At 32.3% G+C, this 16024-nt stretch overlaps 1 long non-coding RNA gene across 1 annotated transcript; it reads left to right on the forward strand.

Moving 5' to 3' along the window:
- The first annotated feature begins 1628 nt into the window (after positions 1-1628).
- LOC119698337 lies at positions 1629-15146 on the forward strand. Its single transcript, XR_005256126.1, has 3 exons — positions 1629-1814; positions 5805-5957; positions 9987-15146. It is a non-coding gene; the product is annotated as an uncharacterized LOC119698337 (long non-coding RNA).
- Positions 15147-16024: the final 878 nt, after the last annotated feature.

Consider the following 16024-nt stretch of genomic DNA (forward strand, 5'->3'; position numbering starts at 1 on the left):
TACCAGTACTGCTCATTTTTTAGATATGAAAGCAAAGTCAGTTATGCATTGTTTTTTAAGCTGTACATTTTTTTAAACACGTGTTGACACTAATAACTGTTTAACTCATTAGTTCACAAAGATTCATATTTGCTTGATATTCAGCAAGGATGAACTCTAGGTGATATCTACTGCTTGTTAAACATTTAGTTGTTAACATTAGCTGTGTACCTTTCTGAGGCAAAAAAATTAAATTTAAACAGTTTATATACAGTACTTTTATTAATGAAAATGGTGACTGTTGCTGTGTTTTGTGAAAAGTCAGGTTATGTTACTGTCAATTAGAAAAGAACAAAGCAATTTCTTATATGAGGAGATTGATCTTCTGAATATTCTGAATTCATAAAGGGAGATATGATAGCTGAATTTAGATCCTGTACATATGGTGAATGTTGTCAGACATTAAAGACAATAAATGCAGAATCATGTTAACAGAGCACAAATGTTTTTCTTTAAGGGATTCTTTCAATCTAAACCCGGCAAATACTGTTTTCTGACTTCATTGAAGTCTGGCGCATTTTCACTCTTTAATATTATATTATGGCACATTAAAAATAGGGTTTTTAATCTATGATCACATAAATGTTTCCTTTGTTATACTTATTGAACTGCTATCACTAAAAGATTCCTAATTTCTTATATTTTTTCTGGTGTCTAATTTCAAAATTGAATGCTGCATAATAAAGGAATTGTGTGCTATAAAATGCTTGTTGTGAAACACTTTTTTTAAAGCTTAGTTTTATTCCACAATGTCCTAGACCGGATCACTACATGTGTCTATATGTCTAAAGCCATATATTTATGAAAGAGTATAAAAACAAATACATGTGTGTGGATTTGTGTCTGTGCAGGAACACATACACCTGCACACTAACGCAAACTAATGTGTGCACATACTAAGGGCTAAATATTTAAATCAAAGCCTATGTACATATATCTTTTAGGAAAATGGTCAACAAAGAACAAAGGAAAAATGTCTTTGTCTTAAATCACTTATTTTTCTGAGAGCTGGCAGTGCACGACTATGGTTTCTTTTGGTCTAAGGAAAGATTGCCATCTATTGGATGACCTTGGAAAAGAACGGGTTTTTACTATGCATGGGCTCAGTAATTCATGAAAAAATATAATGAAATTGAAGACTTCAAGCTTAAATTGTACATGTTAACATTGTTAAATGGTATAAAAGCTGCTTTATTTTCAAAACTGTGATTTTGAATTCTAGATTGACTTATGCTGCAAGATACAAAGGCAATAGGTGTTTGCTTCAGAAGGAAGGAAATACTGGATGTGCATGTACGCAGTAAGCTCTGATAGCAGTTTAAATGTTTGCAGAATATTGAATACAAGTTTCTTTATTTAAGTTTACTGTAATACAATGAAAGAGACTTAAGCCAGCTCTTAATAGATTTCTTACATATTTTCCTCTCAAGATTTGGGAACAGAATGATGCTCTTCTCCTGAAAACAGTATTTGCCCAGCTCTTACCGAGGGTTGCACTGCATTGCATTTAAAACAAAAATATCGCTCTGCTTGAGCTTAAAATGCAAAGCTTTTTTTTTTTTTTTTTTTTTTTTAACTTACAGGCAAAGAACTTGCCAGTCAAGATGAAAAACTTCTTCTAATGGAATCCAGCTTGAAAGCAACTCAAGAGCAGCTAAGTGAGCAAATAGCAGAAACAGTTCGCCAAGAACAGAACAGTACAAAATCACAGACGGAGAGCTGAAGACCTTGAGAAAACATATTCTAACTTCTGAAGAAGAAATTAGTGATTACAAGTGAGTTACTTATTTTTCGGTATTTGAGAAACAAAAGACATTAAAGCCAGCAGTAAATCCTTTAAATATGTACTGTATTAATCGTTTCTCTCAGGTACGATGCAGTATAAATGTGTTCTGTAACTCTATTAAATAAACTATTAAATCTAAATGATCAATTAATGTATGTTTTAAAATATGTCCTGCACTTAAAAAATTAAGTGTTGAAAAGTACTATTAGTAGGAGTCTGGTTTATTTTTAAAATTAATATTCTGTAGTGTTGAAGTAGAATAGTATGTGTAATTGTTTATTGCCTATCTGTTAATGGTATTCTCATCTTCCTCTTTTTAGAGACCAAAGGTTACATATGGGTCTTATTGTCTTTCTTTTTTTTTTTTTTTTTGTTAGAGAAGCTGCCTCTAAGCAAGAGGCAACCAATTTAAAGAAAATTTGGTGTTTGAACTTTTAGTCACAATAGCAAGGATATATGAAGTTGTTAACATAAAGGAAAAAATACAAACTGTATACTTTAAAACAGTTTACACTGAAAAAAAGTACTTTTATTCAAACCAAATTTAGTATCTATTAGATTGAAGGCTAGCTCTTAGGATTTTATCAAAAAGTAACAATGTTCAAAAATTAGATTTTATCATTGAGCTTAACATAAACTATATTCTATATTGAGCCACAAAGTGATTCATTTTTTATAGTTCTTGAGATTCAGACTATGCTAAAAATTACTCACTTAGTTGATGCTTTTTTCTCTTCTTATTAAAGTTATGTTGCATTAAGCAATCCCTATATATACAGACTGAATTTCAAGCCTTTTGGTAATATCATAGAGCATAATGAACACTTTATAGAAGATAATTTGGCTGTAGAAAGAAAGTCTGTTCATTTGGAGGTGGATTGAACATTTAGAGCTAAATTTTTTATCTCAGATTTGTAGCAAGCATAAAATATTACCTCAGAAAATGCTTTCTGAGGAAGACTTGCTAAATTCATATGCAACAAACATCACTGATCTAAAGCAAAATATTCTATATGCTTAGTGTAAAGGACTTTTTAGTCTGGAACTTCATCCATTCTTCAGCTCAAATGTTTTATGTTAATATTTATGCTGAAGACAGTGAAAAGCTCCATGGAAGAAACACTGTCTTCAGTAATGTGTCTTCATTTCTTTAAATAAAATAGCTTGGTGGTTTTCAACCTGTAGTTACATCTCTAAAGACATTACTAGTACTTCTCTAGGGAAAACACTATCACTGATTTACTTTCCTAACACAGCTTGAATATTTTGCCATAGTGGGTTTTCTTGACCATTTGAAGCTATTCCTCAGTTTACAAAATGCCATGTTATGCCTAATCTTGTAAATAGTTCTTTGTAAATAAAAAGGATACAAACTTCTAGGACTACTGATTGTGGTAACTTAGTGTGGGATGGGGGGGAAGGAGGGGGGAAGTGGAATTGAAACTCCCAGCTGTAGCTGATTGATTGTGTCATGAAATATAGCTTTTGAGAGAGCAGGAATTTTGCAAAAGTTCACTGAAATTAGTTTCACTAAGGTTGAAATAGAAGGCCAAATGATAATCATTAAAAGGTTTTTCAGAAGGACTTTTTATTAGATTTTTTATACCTTATATGAACAAACAAAACTTGAATGAATCTCTTCACATGCAAAATTTATTAACAAACCGACCTTTGTGCTCTTGTATTTTCTACACTTGTTCAGTGACTTTGGAAGTTTGTTACTTCAGCACATGAGCATAATAAACTTTGGTTAAGGAAACCTTTACTTAGCTCTATAGAGTATCAAAACTATTTTTGTTTAATCTTATGTAAAATTTTGACTTTATTTTTGATACCACTGCTTTTTAAAGCTACTCTGATGCATTGCTGCAGGATTACAGTAATGAAATTATTTGTTAAATGTGAAAAATTAAAACTACAAATTCAGAACAATGTGTTTAGTACAGTTGAACTGGTAAATCTGATAAAACTGATAAATGACAGTCATTTAAATATTGAAATTTCCTTTTAAAACAACATACTATGTACCTGAAAACAGTAATGCTGTGCCAGCCAGTATCTGCTCTGTTCTGTTCCTTGGGAAACAGAAAGAACAATGGATCTCTGTCCCCTGGGTATTTTGGGACAGGGAATGTCATAAGGGTTATATTTAGTCACTTGGAAGGGTACTGCATGTGTCATAAAGTAGCATCCCTTTGGTGCTGACTTATTCAAAGTCATACAGACCTGGACTTTTCTTACCTTCCTCCTTAGTGAATCTGACAAATGCAGCTTGTATCAGGGTGAGAGCACAGGACTATACAAAGAAAAATACAGCGCAGCATAAATTGGTCACTTGAAACTACACTGAGTCCTGAGATTCTGCTATAGCTGTTGTGAGGCCTGTGAGGGAAAAGGTTCATTTCTGTATGCTTTTATTTCCTTGTTGTGAAGTCCTTGTTATAAGTTATTTTTCGTGGAAGTGGTGAAAAAAGGAAATTGTTGACTAGGATTTAAAAACAATAAGCAACCCTTATATTCATTAACTAATCAGAATAAAAATATTTATTTTTAAACAGGACAAAACCATTTTCTGCTAATTTCAGATACACTTATTTCGTAGGGAAGAAGCAGAAAGTTTTTAGAAGTCACAGGCTTTGTTTGTTGTATACTTATCCCGAATGAAATAAACCTGAGGCAACACAACCCCAGTCCCACTCCCCAGCCCTCCACCCTACTTGCCTCCCCCCAGTATAAGCCTGTTACACCTGAAAGATTTGTTCGGAATGTCCAGTGGGAACCTGGAAATCGTAATAATTTGTAGTATCGATTGTGTGAAGCTATGCAGCTGGGGCCTCTAGTGAATAGACAGGAATAGACATTTTATTGATTAACTTTTACAGTCATATTTTCAGGACTCTGCTGCAACATAATTTTCACTTCCCAGCTTTGTGCTGCTGCATCATGAAACTTGGATTCTTCTCTCTTAACATTTACCCACCTGAGAGAAACAGTACAGACTTGTCTTTTTTTAGCTGTGCTCCGCAGAAATGCATAATATTTGGTGTAGTGAATACTTTTCAATTTCCCCTCTGCTGTCACAATAAAATGAAAAATCTTCACAAGTGATGTTAGTAAGTATTGAACAAGTTGCACATCCTCTCTAAACCCCCTATTTGTAACATCTTCTAGTAACTCTATTTCTCCTTTGCATTTTTATTCTTATTTTTTAAATTCATAAGTTTCTGGCAAAAGTGACCCTCCTCTTTACATCCACAAATTCCAGAACTGCTTAAAAGGAAAACCGGAACAGCCTCATAATGAAATCTATGCTTTTATTAGTTAGTGAAATTTTAAAAGGGGAAGACTGTTCACTTGAAAATCTGAAAGGAATTATCAGAAAAATCTGATTTGTTTTCAGGAGTGACATCCTGCATTAACTAAAATTGCCTATAAGGTTACTGAGAGGACCGGACGGATTTCAGTACAGTTACTAATAATTTTTTTAAAAAAAAATCTGTAGATATACTGAAGTCTTATACAAACATATCGCAAAAAACTTTTTTTTTTTTTTTTCATTTCTGGTACTATTAATTTCCAGAAAACAACAAAAATGCCATTGTGCCATTGTGAAAAGAACTGTTGCATAATTGATGTTTTTTTTTTAGTATGGGTTACTTTGTACATTAGATTCCTAAGACATATCTCTTTCATGCACTTAGAAAATTACCAATGAAAATCCTCATCCTTTTTATTCATTTAGTGGCTGTTTATTATTAGTCATTTTATGCACTTTCATGTGAACCATGTTTTTGACATAAGTTTAATAATGCCTTGTAGGCTAAATATTCACCACCCCATCATCACTGGTCCTAATAGGATTTAAATTTCTGTCATCCCACTACTTTCTCTATGCTGTGTTGCAATTAACATCCTCTAATTATAACAATGCTTAAGATATTCGTGGTCATGTTTCCTTTTGTCCTTCCCCTCTCATCAGAGACATGATGGTGTGCACCATATGGAGCTACAACTGAGGCAGAAGCTGTCCCATCCATCACAAAAGGTTCACTTTGTTTACCATTGTCAAACTTATGACTGAATAATTCCCATTTTGTTTGAAAGAATCAGGAAAAGTGTGGAGGACTTAAAGGTAAGAATAACAATATCTAAGAAAGAGGATAAGTAGCAACTTTCTGAAGACCTCAGTGTCCACTGGTCCTGGAATAAATAGAAATAGTCTCAATCAGTTGAAGAACTAGAAAATTAGAAGTGTGTTTCTTCCTAGGCATGGAAAATTAATGTATTATATAACAAACTGATTCATAGTAGATTAATGGCAGTTTTTAATGGCATCCTAGGCTCCAATCTTTCAAACATATGTGAATGCAAGTCACAGTTTCAGAGTTTTGTGAAACCAATTACCCTATAAACATGTGCAAAGCTGTTCACAAGCTTGCAAGATTGAAGTTGAAAACTTTTTTAAGCCTCACTTATGATTTTGTTTTGTAGTTGTGATGTTGTATTATAAAAGTAGTGAATTATGATGTAAGGATTACAGGAAATCTCTGAAACATCTGACTGTATTTTAATTTAGGTTAATTTAATAGAAATCCAAATTAGTGTTTGTGTGTGTGATTTAGTTAAAGAACAGGGAAGTGGAATTCCCTCTTCTGAACCTTTGTGGAGATATTAAATAAGATCAAAGTAGTATTTCAGTAAGTTTTATATGTTCTAGGTAGATAATCCCCTAAATGCTTAGGACTCTGTGCATAGCATGTTAACTGAATTTCTAGATTTTCTATTTAGTTTCTTTCTCCTTTTTTATTTTGACATATCCATGCTAAGGCTTCTTACAGTTGTGGTAACCTTTTCATTACGAATTAGGCAAGGTAAGTTTTAAAACTTTTAAGAAGTAAAAAACTTGAAATGTTTTAAATATTTATTAAATAAATTAGATGCAAAATATAACAAAATGTTTCTCAGAGCATTTTTTACACTAGAGAAATTCAGGTCTAATTATAGTTCCCAGTTTTAATCAGAGAATTCTAAAGTTTTTTATGACATAGCTGAAGGCTGCTTGACTCCATTACTTTATATTTTTCTCTAAGAGAAATTGCAAATCTGAAGTGTTTTACTAAGCTTGTGCCATTTAGTTTGATTTTTAATTTCGAACTATTAATGGAAAAAGTAAGACATTAAGTAAATAAAAATTGGTGTTTGACTTTCACATTATCTATGGCACAAATATTAAAAAAAAAAAAAACCAAAACAAAACCAAAAAAACTATTATCTGTTCAAGAATAGGATATGAACCTATACATTTGTGTCTTCCCAGACACTATAGTTATGACTGAGAAAAGCTGAATTGATTGCAATGGAAATCTACCTGACAGTAAGTATTTGCAGTGGCAGACAAAATTATTTAAGAAAAGAGAATATAAAATTAAGAAAGACAGATGGACTCATAAGAGTGAAATACAAATAGTCTGAATCAGGATTGATTTCAACATAATGTGGTGGAGGAATCCCCACTTATTGATCAACTTTAAAGCCCATGCACAGCACTTAAAAAGATAAAGTAAGCAAGGTCAGATAATCAAAGCATTTAAATAGTAAAAACAGCAACTGCCACAGTAGACTGCTAAAATAAATCCATAATACAAATTGCTTTAGCAAAAAGTGGATGAGCAGCTGATCTCCCTATTGAACTTTTATACTGTTCAGTGACCACACTGGGGAGAGGATTGGAAGAAATGCCTTGAAGATCAATATTGAGTGAGAGGTAGCAGGGATTCATTCTGAACATGAAAGAATTACGAGTGTGAGAGTAGAGATCCTGAGGAAATGTCATCAAGAAAGGACCGATCTTTTAAAATATTACACATATTATATGAGCATAATATTATTTGATATCCTGTTATGATCTTTGAGCATTCAAAGCTTATTAAATCAGAAATTACTTATTGAAAAACACAAAAATACAACTAATGATTTTAATGAAATTAGTTCCAAGAATTCAGTAACCTCTGTCTTCCAAACAAGGGGAATTTTAATCTTCTTAACTAGTATGGTGTTCAGTTGAGGCTGCTACTTTCCAGCCATATGTATTTCAAGTTTTTGCTGAATAGGAATGATGAACCAGAACATTGAATTGTTTCTCTTTTTTTGATCTTTTTGGTTTTTTCGAACATCAACATGCATCTGTAATTAACATGTTTAATGTGTTATTTCTTCAGATCTATTTGAAATGCAGTCATTTTAATTATTCTGTGGAAACTACAATGCTGTAATGCAAGGGCTTCAAATTTCAGATTTTCCTAAACCTGTATGGGATTTTCATTTTAAAATATCTTTTATTTATACATTATTTTTTTTCAGCACTATTCAAAGAGTATTTGTGAGAAAGAAATACTAGAGGTGGAAGTACTAAAGTAGCTCATTGTTTCAAATATCTTGTTTTCATTCACTGTTTTATTACATCATTGTATGAAAAACATTGCTTTTTCATGGATATATTACCCCTTTAAAATGAAGAATCCTTCTTTTTTCTTTATTTTTGACTGTAATCTTCCTTTACTTTCAGGCTCATTATCCTACCTATAAAAATCATTATATTGTTAGAAATTAATAATTCAAGATGTGACAGTATTTGTATTTTAAACAATAAAAAAAGGAACACTAAAACTAGAGTGTTTCAAGGATATAGAAAATATATTAAAAAAGAAAAAAAGCCAAGTGAGCATTTGTGTTCTCTTAGAAGATCTTTTTTGACAAAATACTTTAGAGTAACTGATTCCCAAAATCATGAATTTGTTCGCTATGGTAACTGTACCATGCACCTTCTTGTAACACATAATTATTTACAAGCACTATTGGCTCAATTTTTGCTGTATGAATTGCTGATTACAGCAATTTCAATGGTAAAATTGTGAAAAACCATATTCATAGTTGTCAAAGAAAGGTCAGCTTATTTGCATTCATTAGGAACTTGGAGGGCCATACCACATGCTTTTCCTCTGGGATTCTTACAGTTATTGATTTGTATACAGCTGTAGGAAAAATTAGTTGGAATTATATTTCACTTACCACTGGAGGCTGTATATTAATAACAATGGAGTTCTACATAAAAAAAAATAGAACTAGCAAATTAAATAATTGTAATTTTTAAAAGCTAAAATTGTTAAACTTAACTTTTAAAAAATAATCTCTTTTGAATAGCTGGAGGAAATCTTTTCATGAACTTTTGTTAATGCTCACAGTACTTCTATTTGCACAAAAATGCATAGGCACTTATATTAATGTGACATAAAGTATTCAAAACTTTGTATTTAGTAGTGGTCTTTACAGATGCTTTATAAACCAAGAGAATATTTACTTATATGCTTAGCCTTCCTTATATAATGATTTTTTCTTTTATAACTGTAAAAATCTAACCACAAAATTTAAAATATGAATAATTCTGTCCTAAAAAAAAAAAAAAAGTCTTGCCTTTGTACTCAAGTCATTAAAGACCTCTCAATACCAATAGCTGTGTAAAATCATAAGGAAATGTTATAGCCATCCTTGACTGCTATCTCTTTAGGTATAAAAAAATATGGCTAATGTCTTCAAAAAATGTCTACATGGGTAACATACCAACAACGTGAGGTCAGGTAAAGCACGTTGTCAAACTGTGACAAACCTTTTTCTAAATGGGGAGAACGTCAGATTTACAGATAGCAATGATGCTCAGGTGGTATGCATTCGAAACCTTGTTTGTATTACATTGATAAATACTGTACATGATTAGTGCATATTTCTGTGAACTTTTAACACTTTAAATGGATTAGAATGTCTTATTTTGATCATATCCATATTGTTCATTAAGATAAGATTAGGTCCTTAAAAAATGTTTGGCTTGTTTCCATTACACTCAAAAATTTTTAAAGTAGAAAATACAGAACACAGTTTTCCATAGTGTGCATATATAACACATGTTTGAGATTAATCAAATCATGGTCACCTCTAATTAACAGCAGGGAGCAATTCCAACATGGGACAGGGCCAGATGACTAAGAAATGAAACATATATTTAAAAGATGTAGCATACTAAGAAAAATAGGTTATGACTTATGACTTAAAAATACTGCAAAGTTTTTAAACCTGTGGTTTAAACATTTTATTTTGCCTTTTTTTTTAGCTGGACAAACATTTTCAGAATCTTACAGTTTTGAAGGTAAACACAGTTTTCTTTCAAAGTTAATTCTTTCCATTCTTCATAATTGATAGATTAAAAAAAACCCTGACTTTTGCAACTTCAAATGAGCAGCTTTTTATTTTCAAATTCTAAAAATACCTGATTTTTATGTCAAAATTCTTTCATTTACCATGATGCTTGCTTAGGAAGGAAGCACAGGAAAAGCAGTGATCAAGGACATACATTGAAGCATGTTGAATCTTTCCTCCTTTTTTTTTGGTTTTTTGTTTGGTTTTGTTTTGTTTTGTTTTGCTTTTTTAAATAGGAAGTTTTAAAGCTGATGAAGAAGAAAACTGTAGGAAAAGAAATGTCATTGAGCGATGAAGACAACTGGAGACTTAGACACTTTCCTGTCCTTTCCTTCAGACATAATGAAGATACTACCTGTAAATTTTCTGAATGTCCAGTGTGAGATGCTGCTGTCTGGTCTGACAGCAGAACTGAACTTCGCTAAAAACTACTGTAGCCAATGTTAGTTTGCTTTGAACAGTTAAAGGTCTTTACAAAGAAGAATTAGCAGAAGACAGGAGAAAACAATGTTCAGTTGTATCCTGTCTCTGACTGGGAGTTTGTGCCAAGGTCATTCTCATTGCAGTGTAGGACAAAAACTCCTGAGCACATACAAGTTTTTCTGTCTCTGAGTGATTCAATAACTGCTAAACTTGCTTATGAAAAGAGGAAAGCTAAACAAGAAAGTCTAGAGAGCAATTCCTTTTAGATCAACATGGAATAATGTTATTTCAAACTGTTAGTTCAAAATAAAAGAGAAATTAATCTCTGTTTTCATATATCCCAAATGAGAGCTCTGATAGAAAGCATTTCACAATTTATTTTTGCCTAATGTGAGACTCCTTATCTTCCTTAACCCCATGTTCCCAAATCCTTTTACTTCAGCTGCCTATGCATAAAATGATAATAGAGATGTATTCTCATATCATGGATGCTGATATTTATGAAACACTCTGACACCATTGGGTTGAAAATCAGTGGCTTTATTTGAGTTGTCTTTTTTGTTGCGTCACAATGTGAGCTGTGTTTCTCAGTTTAAGTCATGTAAGCTGCTGTATAGAGACATTATCTGTTGGTTGCAGATTCAGAATTTGCCATTGAACGGATGAGAATTTTGTTCCAGGGTCTTGTTTTGGACTTAATTATTTTGTGCAGTGTCCATTATTTTTAAAAATAATTACATGAGTGTTAATTTGTAGGTTTTGGAAACTCAGATAGAGTGAAATATATTTTTTCATCCATATCAGTACTTGAATATTGTACTTTATACGGTAAAAGATAAATCATAAGAAATCAAAATGTTTAAGTATTTGTCCGCTAAGTGATAAAAGATATCACACAAGCTGGATGTTTAAAGGAAGGGATATTACCAAATTATAAATCTAAAAACATATAAATATGCTTACACAGGTTGGACAGACATTATACTTGGCAACATTAATTCTGGTGTATTGGGAATGCTGAATATTTGAATTTGCCACAGTAATGTTTTTTTCAGAGCCATCTTCCAAGTCAAAGAGAATTCAAGAGGCACCCAACTTAAAAGTAAAATTGGATTCACATCTTTTATATGGATATTTTTCAGTGGGAACACCTGTGAAGGGGTTCCTTGCTCGGTGTGCTGTATTTTCTGACTTAATCAGACCAGTCAAAGATTTGGCAAGTGGTTTCTCTAGCAGGGAAGCAACAAGGTAGCAAAAAAACCCAGAATAAGTAAGGGCCACAGCACAGCGCTGACATTCCCCAAGACACAAGAACTTTTCAGCAGAATGGATGTAGAACTTAGGTGATAGATCACTCTCTCTCCATGCACATTCTCTCACATACTTATTTGTTAATACCTTCCTTAGAAATATAGATATTATTTTCATTTACCTGTTTCAAGATAATTTGGCCTTGAGCAAAAACCGAGCAAGACAAATTTCAATCCAAACAGATGAAGCTGGGCAAAGCTCTAGGAAACTCAAAACCATGTCTAATAATGGAAAATTTTGTGGTAGGTGGAAGAATGATAGACAACTCTAATGGCACCCTGGCAATCAATGAAGCTACCAGAAGTGGGGCTTTTTTATGAAATCAGCTTGCTGAAACTGGTGAATGTGCAAAGGATTTTTTGCTCATAGACATCAAATGAAATGGAAAATAACAAATTCTAATGAAGAAAATTTAACCTTGACAAAAACAAAATACTGCCTTGCCTACCATTTTCAGAATTGTATATTAGCCCTTCAAGGATAAACATCATCAATATCATGCAAAAATTCAAAATAAATTTTTAAAGCTAGGAAATAATCTTCTTATTTTTCTTCTTTTTTTTTTTTTTTTCAAAATTGTAGTCAGAGATTTATAAGGAATGGACTTCAATTTATCATGTATTACTGTCTTCAATACAATCCACAACAGCCAGCACTTTCTTCTAGAACCAAGAGGAGGGTTGAGACAATGCCATAGTTCTGTTTGATTTTACCTTTGATTTTAAGTTAATTGATTTACATTAATTTGGAATTCCCTTTCAGATGGATATTTCAGTTGTCAGAATTCATAATGGCAATATACATTCTCTTTTTAAGTATGGTAGCCCTAAAGATTACATGAGAGCCCTTAAGGCTAAAAGAACTTCAGGCCTGCAAAAAAACACTTAAATGTTTTGAAGTAGAAACTTTTATCATCGGACCTGACAGCACTGAATGCATTCTTTTCATTATAGATTTTTCACCAGACTTGAGTGTTCTCTTGCAGATTGTAGTGCTGACTGCTGTTAATAGTACTCCACTGGATTCCCATCAAAAATGAATGGAATCCATCTGAGTGGCTTGGTTGATTTGGTTTTGGTTTGGTGAGATGTTTGTTTGCTTGTTTAGTTGGTTTTTTGTCTGCAGCTGTTGTGGCCCACTTTGCTTGGTGGGTTGAGGGGAAGGTTGCTTGATTTGCTCTGAGTGGTGCACAGGAAAAATGACAAAATTCTCAGATGGTTCAGTATCAAACTTTTCTTCCAAACTTTAGAACAGTTAAGGTAAAATAAAGTACTTGGCAAACTTTAAAACGTAGCCATTTTAGTTAGACAATCAATAATAAAAAGCATAAAATTAACTTGAGAAAATGCATAAGAGAAAAGGAGAAAAAGTGAAAGAAAGTATAAGAGTAGCAAGCTTTAAAATCACCACCTGTGGATCCAGAAATGAGACCTGATTGTTGAAATTTTGAGGTCTCTTGGTCAAAGCGATGTAGCAGTCTTGATCCACCAGGGGTGGGGGAAGCCTTCAATTTGGAGTAAGAAAAATAGTTGCATTATTTAATACCTAATGATATTCTCGGATGAAAAAAAAAGTTACACATTTTAAAGAATGCATGAACAATAGCTGTGGTGATAACATCTAACTCTTATCTAGCAATTTACATTCAGAAATGTTATGTTTTGCTAAGGATGTGTAATTTAAGTCAATTTTTTTAAAGAATACTAGGATTTTGTACAGATGCATGTGTATTTATGTGTTTACTGGGGAATAAAACTGATTTTTATAGATTAGGACTTTGGAGCACAAGATAGTGAAGTGTCTTGTCTTAGGTATCAGCAAAGATGAAAAGAACAATACCATTTGAATAAAGGAACATGAAAAAGACCAATTTATAACAGCAAATGAGCATGGAATTCACAGGAGCCATCTATTCTACAGAAACTCTCTGTAGGAACTGAGAGTCCATGGGAAAAAGACAGTGCCTTTTTTTCATTTTTCTTTCTATGAAAAAGAGAACAGGCTACTTGGTTTTTATTAAAGGGGGGGGAAATGCACACAGTCTGACAATATTTGCATTCTCTTTTACTCAACTGTAATTTTCTTGTCCACTCTGGAGATTTGAATTAAATTCATTTTTTATTGTAAAGCCATATAAACCTCAAGAAAACTAGTTTTCTCTGCCTCTCCTTCTCTGCATATGTATTTATATAGAGATATGTCTTTTTTGTTTGTTTATTTATTTCTACTTCTGACTCAACACAGCTGTGTAAAAATAGTGTACTTTGAGTGCTTATACTTTTCATCCCTGTAATTAATACACAGGAAAGAAAGCATTGAGATAAGTGGAACAATATAATAAAACGGTTTAAATGGGATACTTTTAGAAAAAGAAATATTTTGCAGGAATGAAAGCTTTTCCATCTAAATTATACCATGTAATCTAAACTGGTTTTAAGCTTAAAAAACATGCAAATTACAGAAAATCTGGAAGAAGGGATTGGCTGGACACAAGAAAAACTCTGCCATGTGCAGGAGGAGCTTTTAGAAGAGCAGTCTCAGGCGATAATTCTCCAGCCGAACTAGGGCTCAGTGAAAAAACTGATAAAATGCTATAGTACTCAGGTAGTAGCCTCAATACAGTATATGAAATTGAAGCTTAATATTTGAAGTAATGTAAATGAATGTTCCTAGATTATTATTCCACTAGGAAAGGAAATATTATTTAAATAACATTACCAGTAAAATTAACTTTCAGCACATGAGAGTTATTACTGAAAATATTTAGCCAACATAAAAGAACATCTTTTTAATTTCTTGTGGGTGGGATTCATCTTGTCTAACTTCAGATTTCCACTTTAGGTGGATATACAGGAGGGAGGTCCCTAAGTTCCCATTATGGTTGTTGGAGACTTTATCAATTCAGAGAGTGGAACCAAGAGCTGAGCAAACATCAAACCAATCGAGTATTAAAGTGTGTTTTCTTGCCAGTCTAAAAAAGTCTGCAGACAAACATTCAACCAGGCCTCTACTCCATGCAATGGAAGAATATGTATGCAGTCACACATAATCAACTAAATACAGATGCAAAAATTGATGATCTGGTGAGTTACCTTTTCCCAATAACTCATTAAATGCTACAAATTAATTAATTATTTGTTTGTCATTATTAAATGTTTCACATGCATTAATACAGGTCATTTCTCTGAAAAATAATATATAAATACAAGGATTTAAAAGGGAGTGATTTATGACATAGAGGAAAAAAATTAAAATAATAGATGGTCTTTCCTGTGTCTGTGTCTTTTCTTGTTTTATATTTAGGGTCTTTTTTTTTCTTGTATTTGGATTTTTTGTTTGATTTTTGGCAGTGTATTTTTTTAATAGAAAAAAAAAAAGGATGAGAGAATGGAAGACATGAGAAAATAGGCAAATAGGAAAAATAGTAGAATGACTAATACTCTTTCCATGCTACTGTTATAATACCAAATCAATGCAGATTGATTATTTGCTGTATTATTTCACTGAAGAAGTGTATTAATTCTGGAGCTTGACTGAACTTTGAACAGAAAGAATATAATAATGTTTTTTTAACTGAAATTTGTTGCCGCCTGACAACCAGATGGTTGCAAAATATTTCCATTGAAAATATTTAATCATTAAGAGGCAAAATAAAAAAGATAACAGGTTGGATAAAAGAAATATATTTTAGTTTTTGAAGGTTTCACTACATGCAATTTCAATGGAAATAGTAGTTGAAGAATTACTATACAAAACTTAGATTAAATTTTTCACTTATTTTATGATGTTTTGGATTTCCAGTGTTTCTGACATATAACCCATCAGGATACTAAAAATAAATTTAAATACAGTAAATTTGTAGTCATTTACTTGAATAAATATTTCATAATAAGGCAATTTGAGAGAAAAGAAAGATTTAATGAAGAGGTAAAAATACAATGAAAATTAAATCAAGCCAGTGAAATAGTTACTCATGCTAACACTTGGATTATCAATGTGTCATCATGCTAATTTTTTTATGCATGTGGATTCTTCCCGAAGAGAGGCAGATTGCCACTGGGAGCAACTGGTGCCACTAGGTTCCAAATTAGTCAGTTCTCCAGCTAAGTAGCTTGGGAAGGTATGCTGAATGTTTCATCTTTCTAAAGGCTCTATTTATTATCTTTACTTATGTAAAGAGTTCATTAGAAAGAATTTTACATTGAAATATGGTAACTT

Source organism: Motacilla alba, chromosome 2, assembly GCF_015832195.1.
Source record: "Motacilla alba alba isolate MOTALB_02 chromosome 2, Motacilla_alba_V1.0_pri, whole genome shotgun sequence".
Lineage (NCBI taxonomy): Eukaryota > Metazoa > Chordata > Aves > Passeriformes > Motacillidae > Motacilla > Motacilla alba.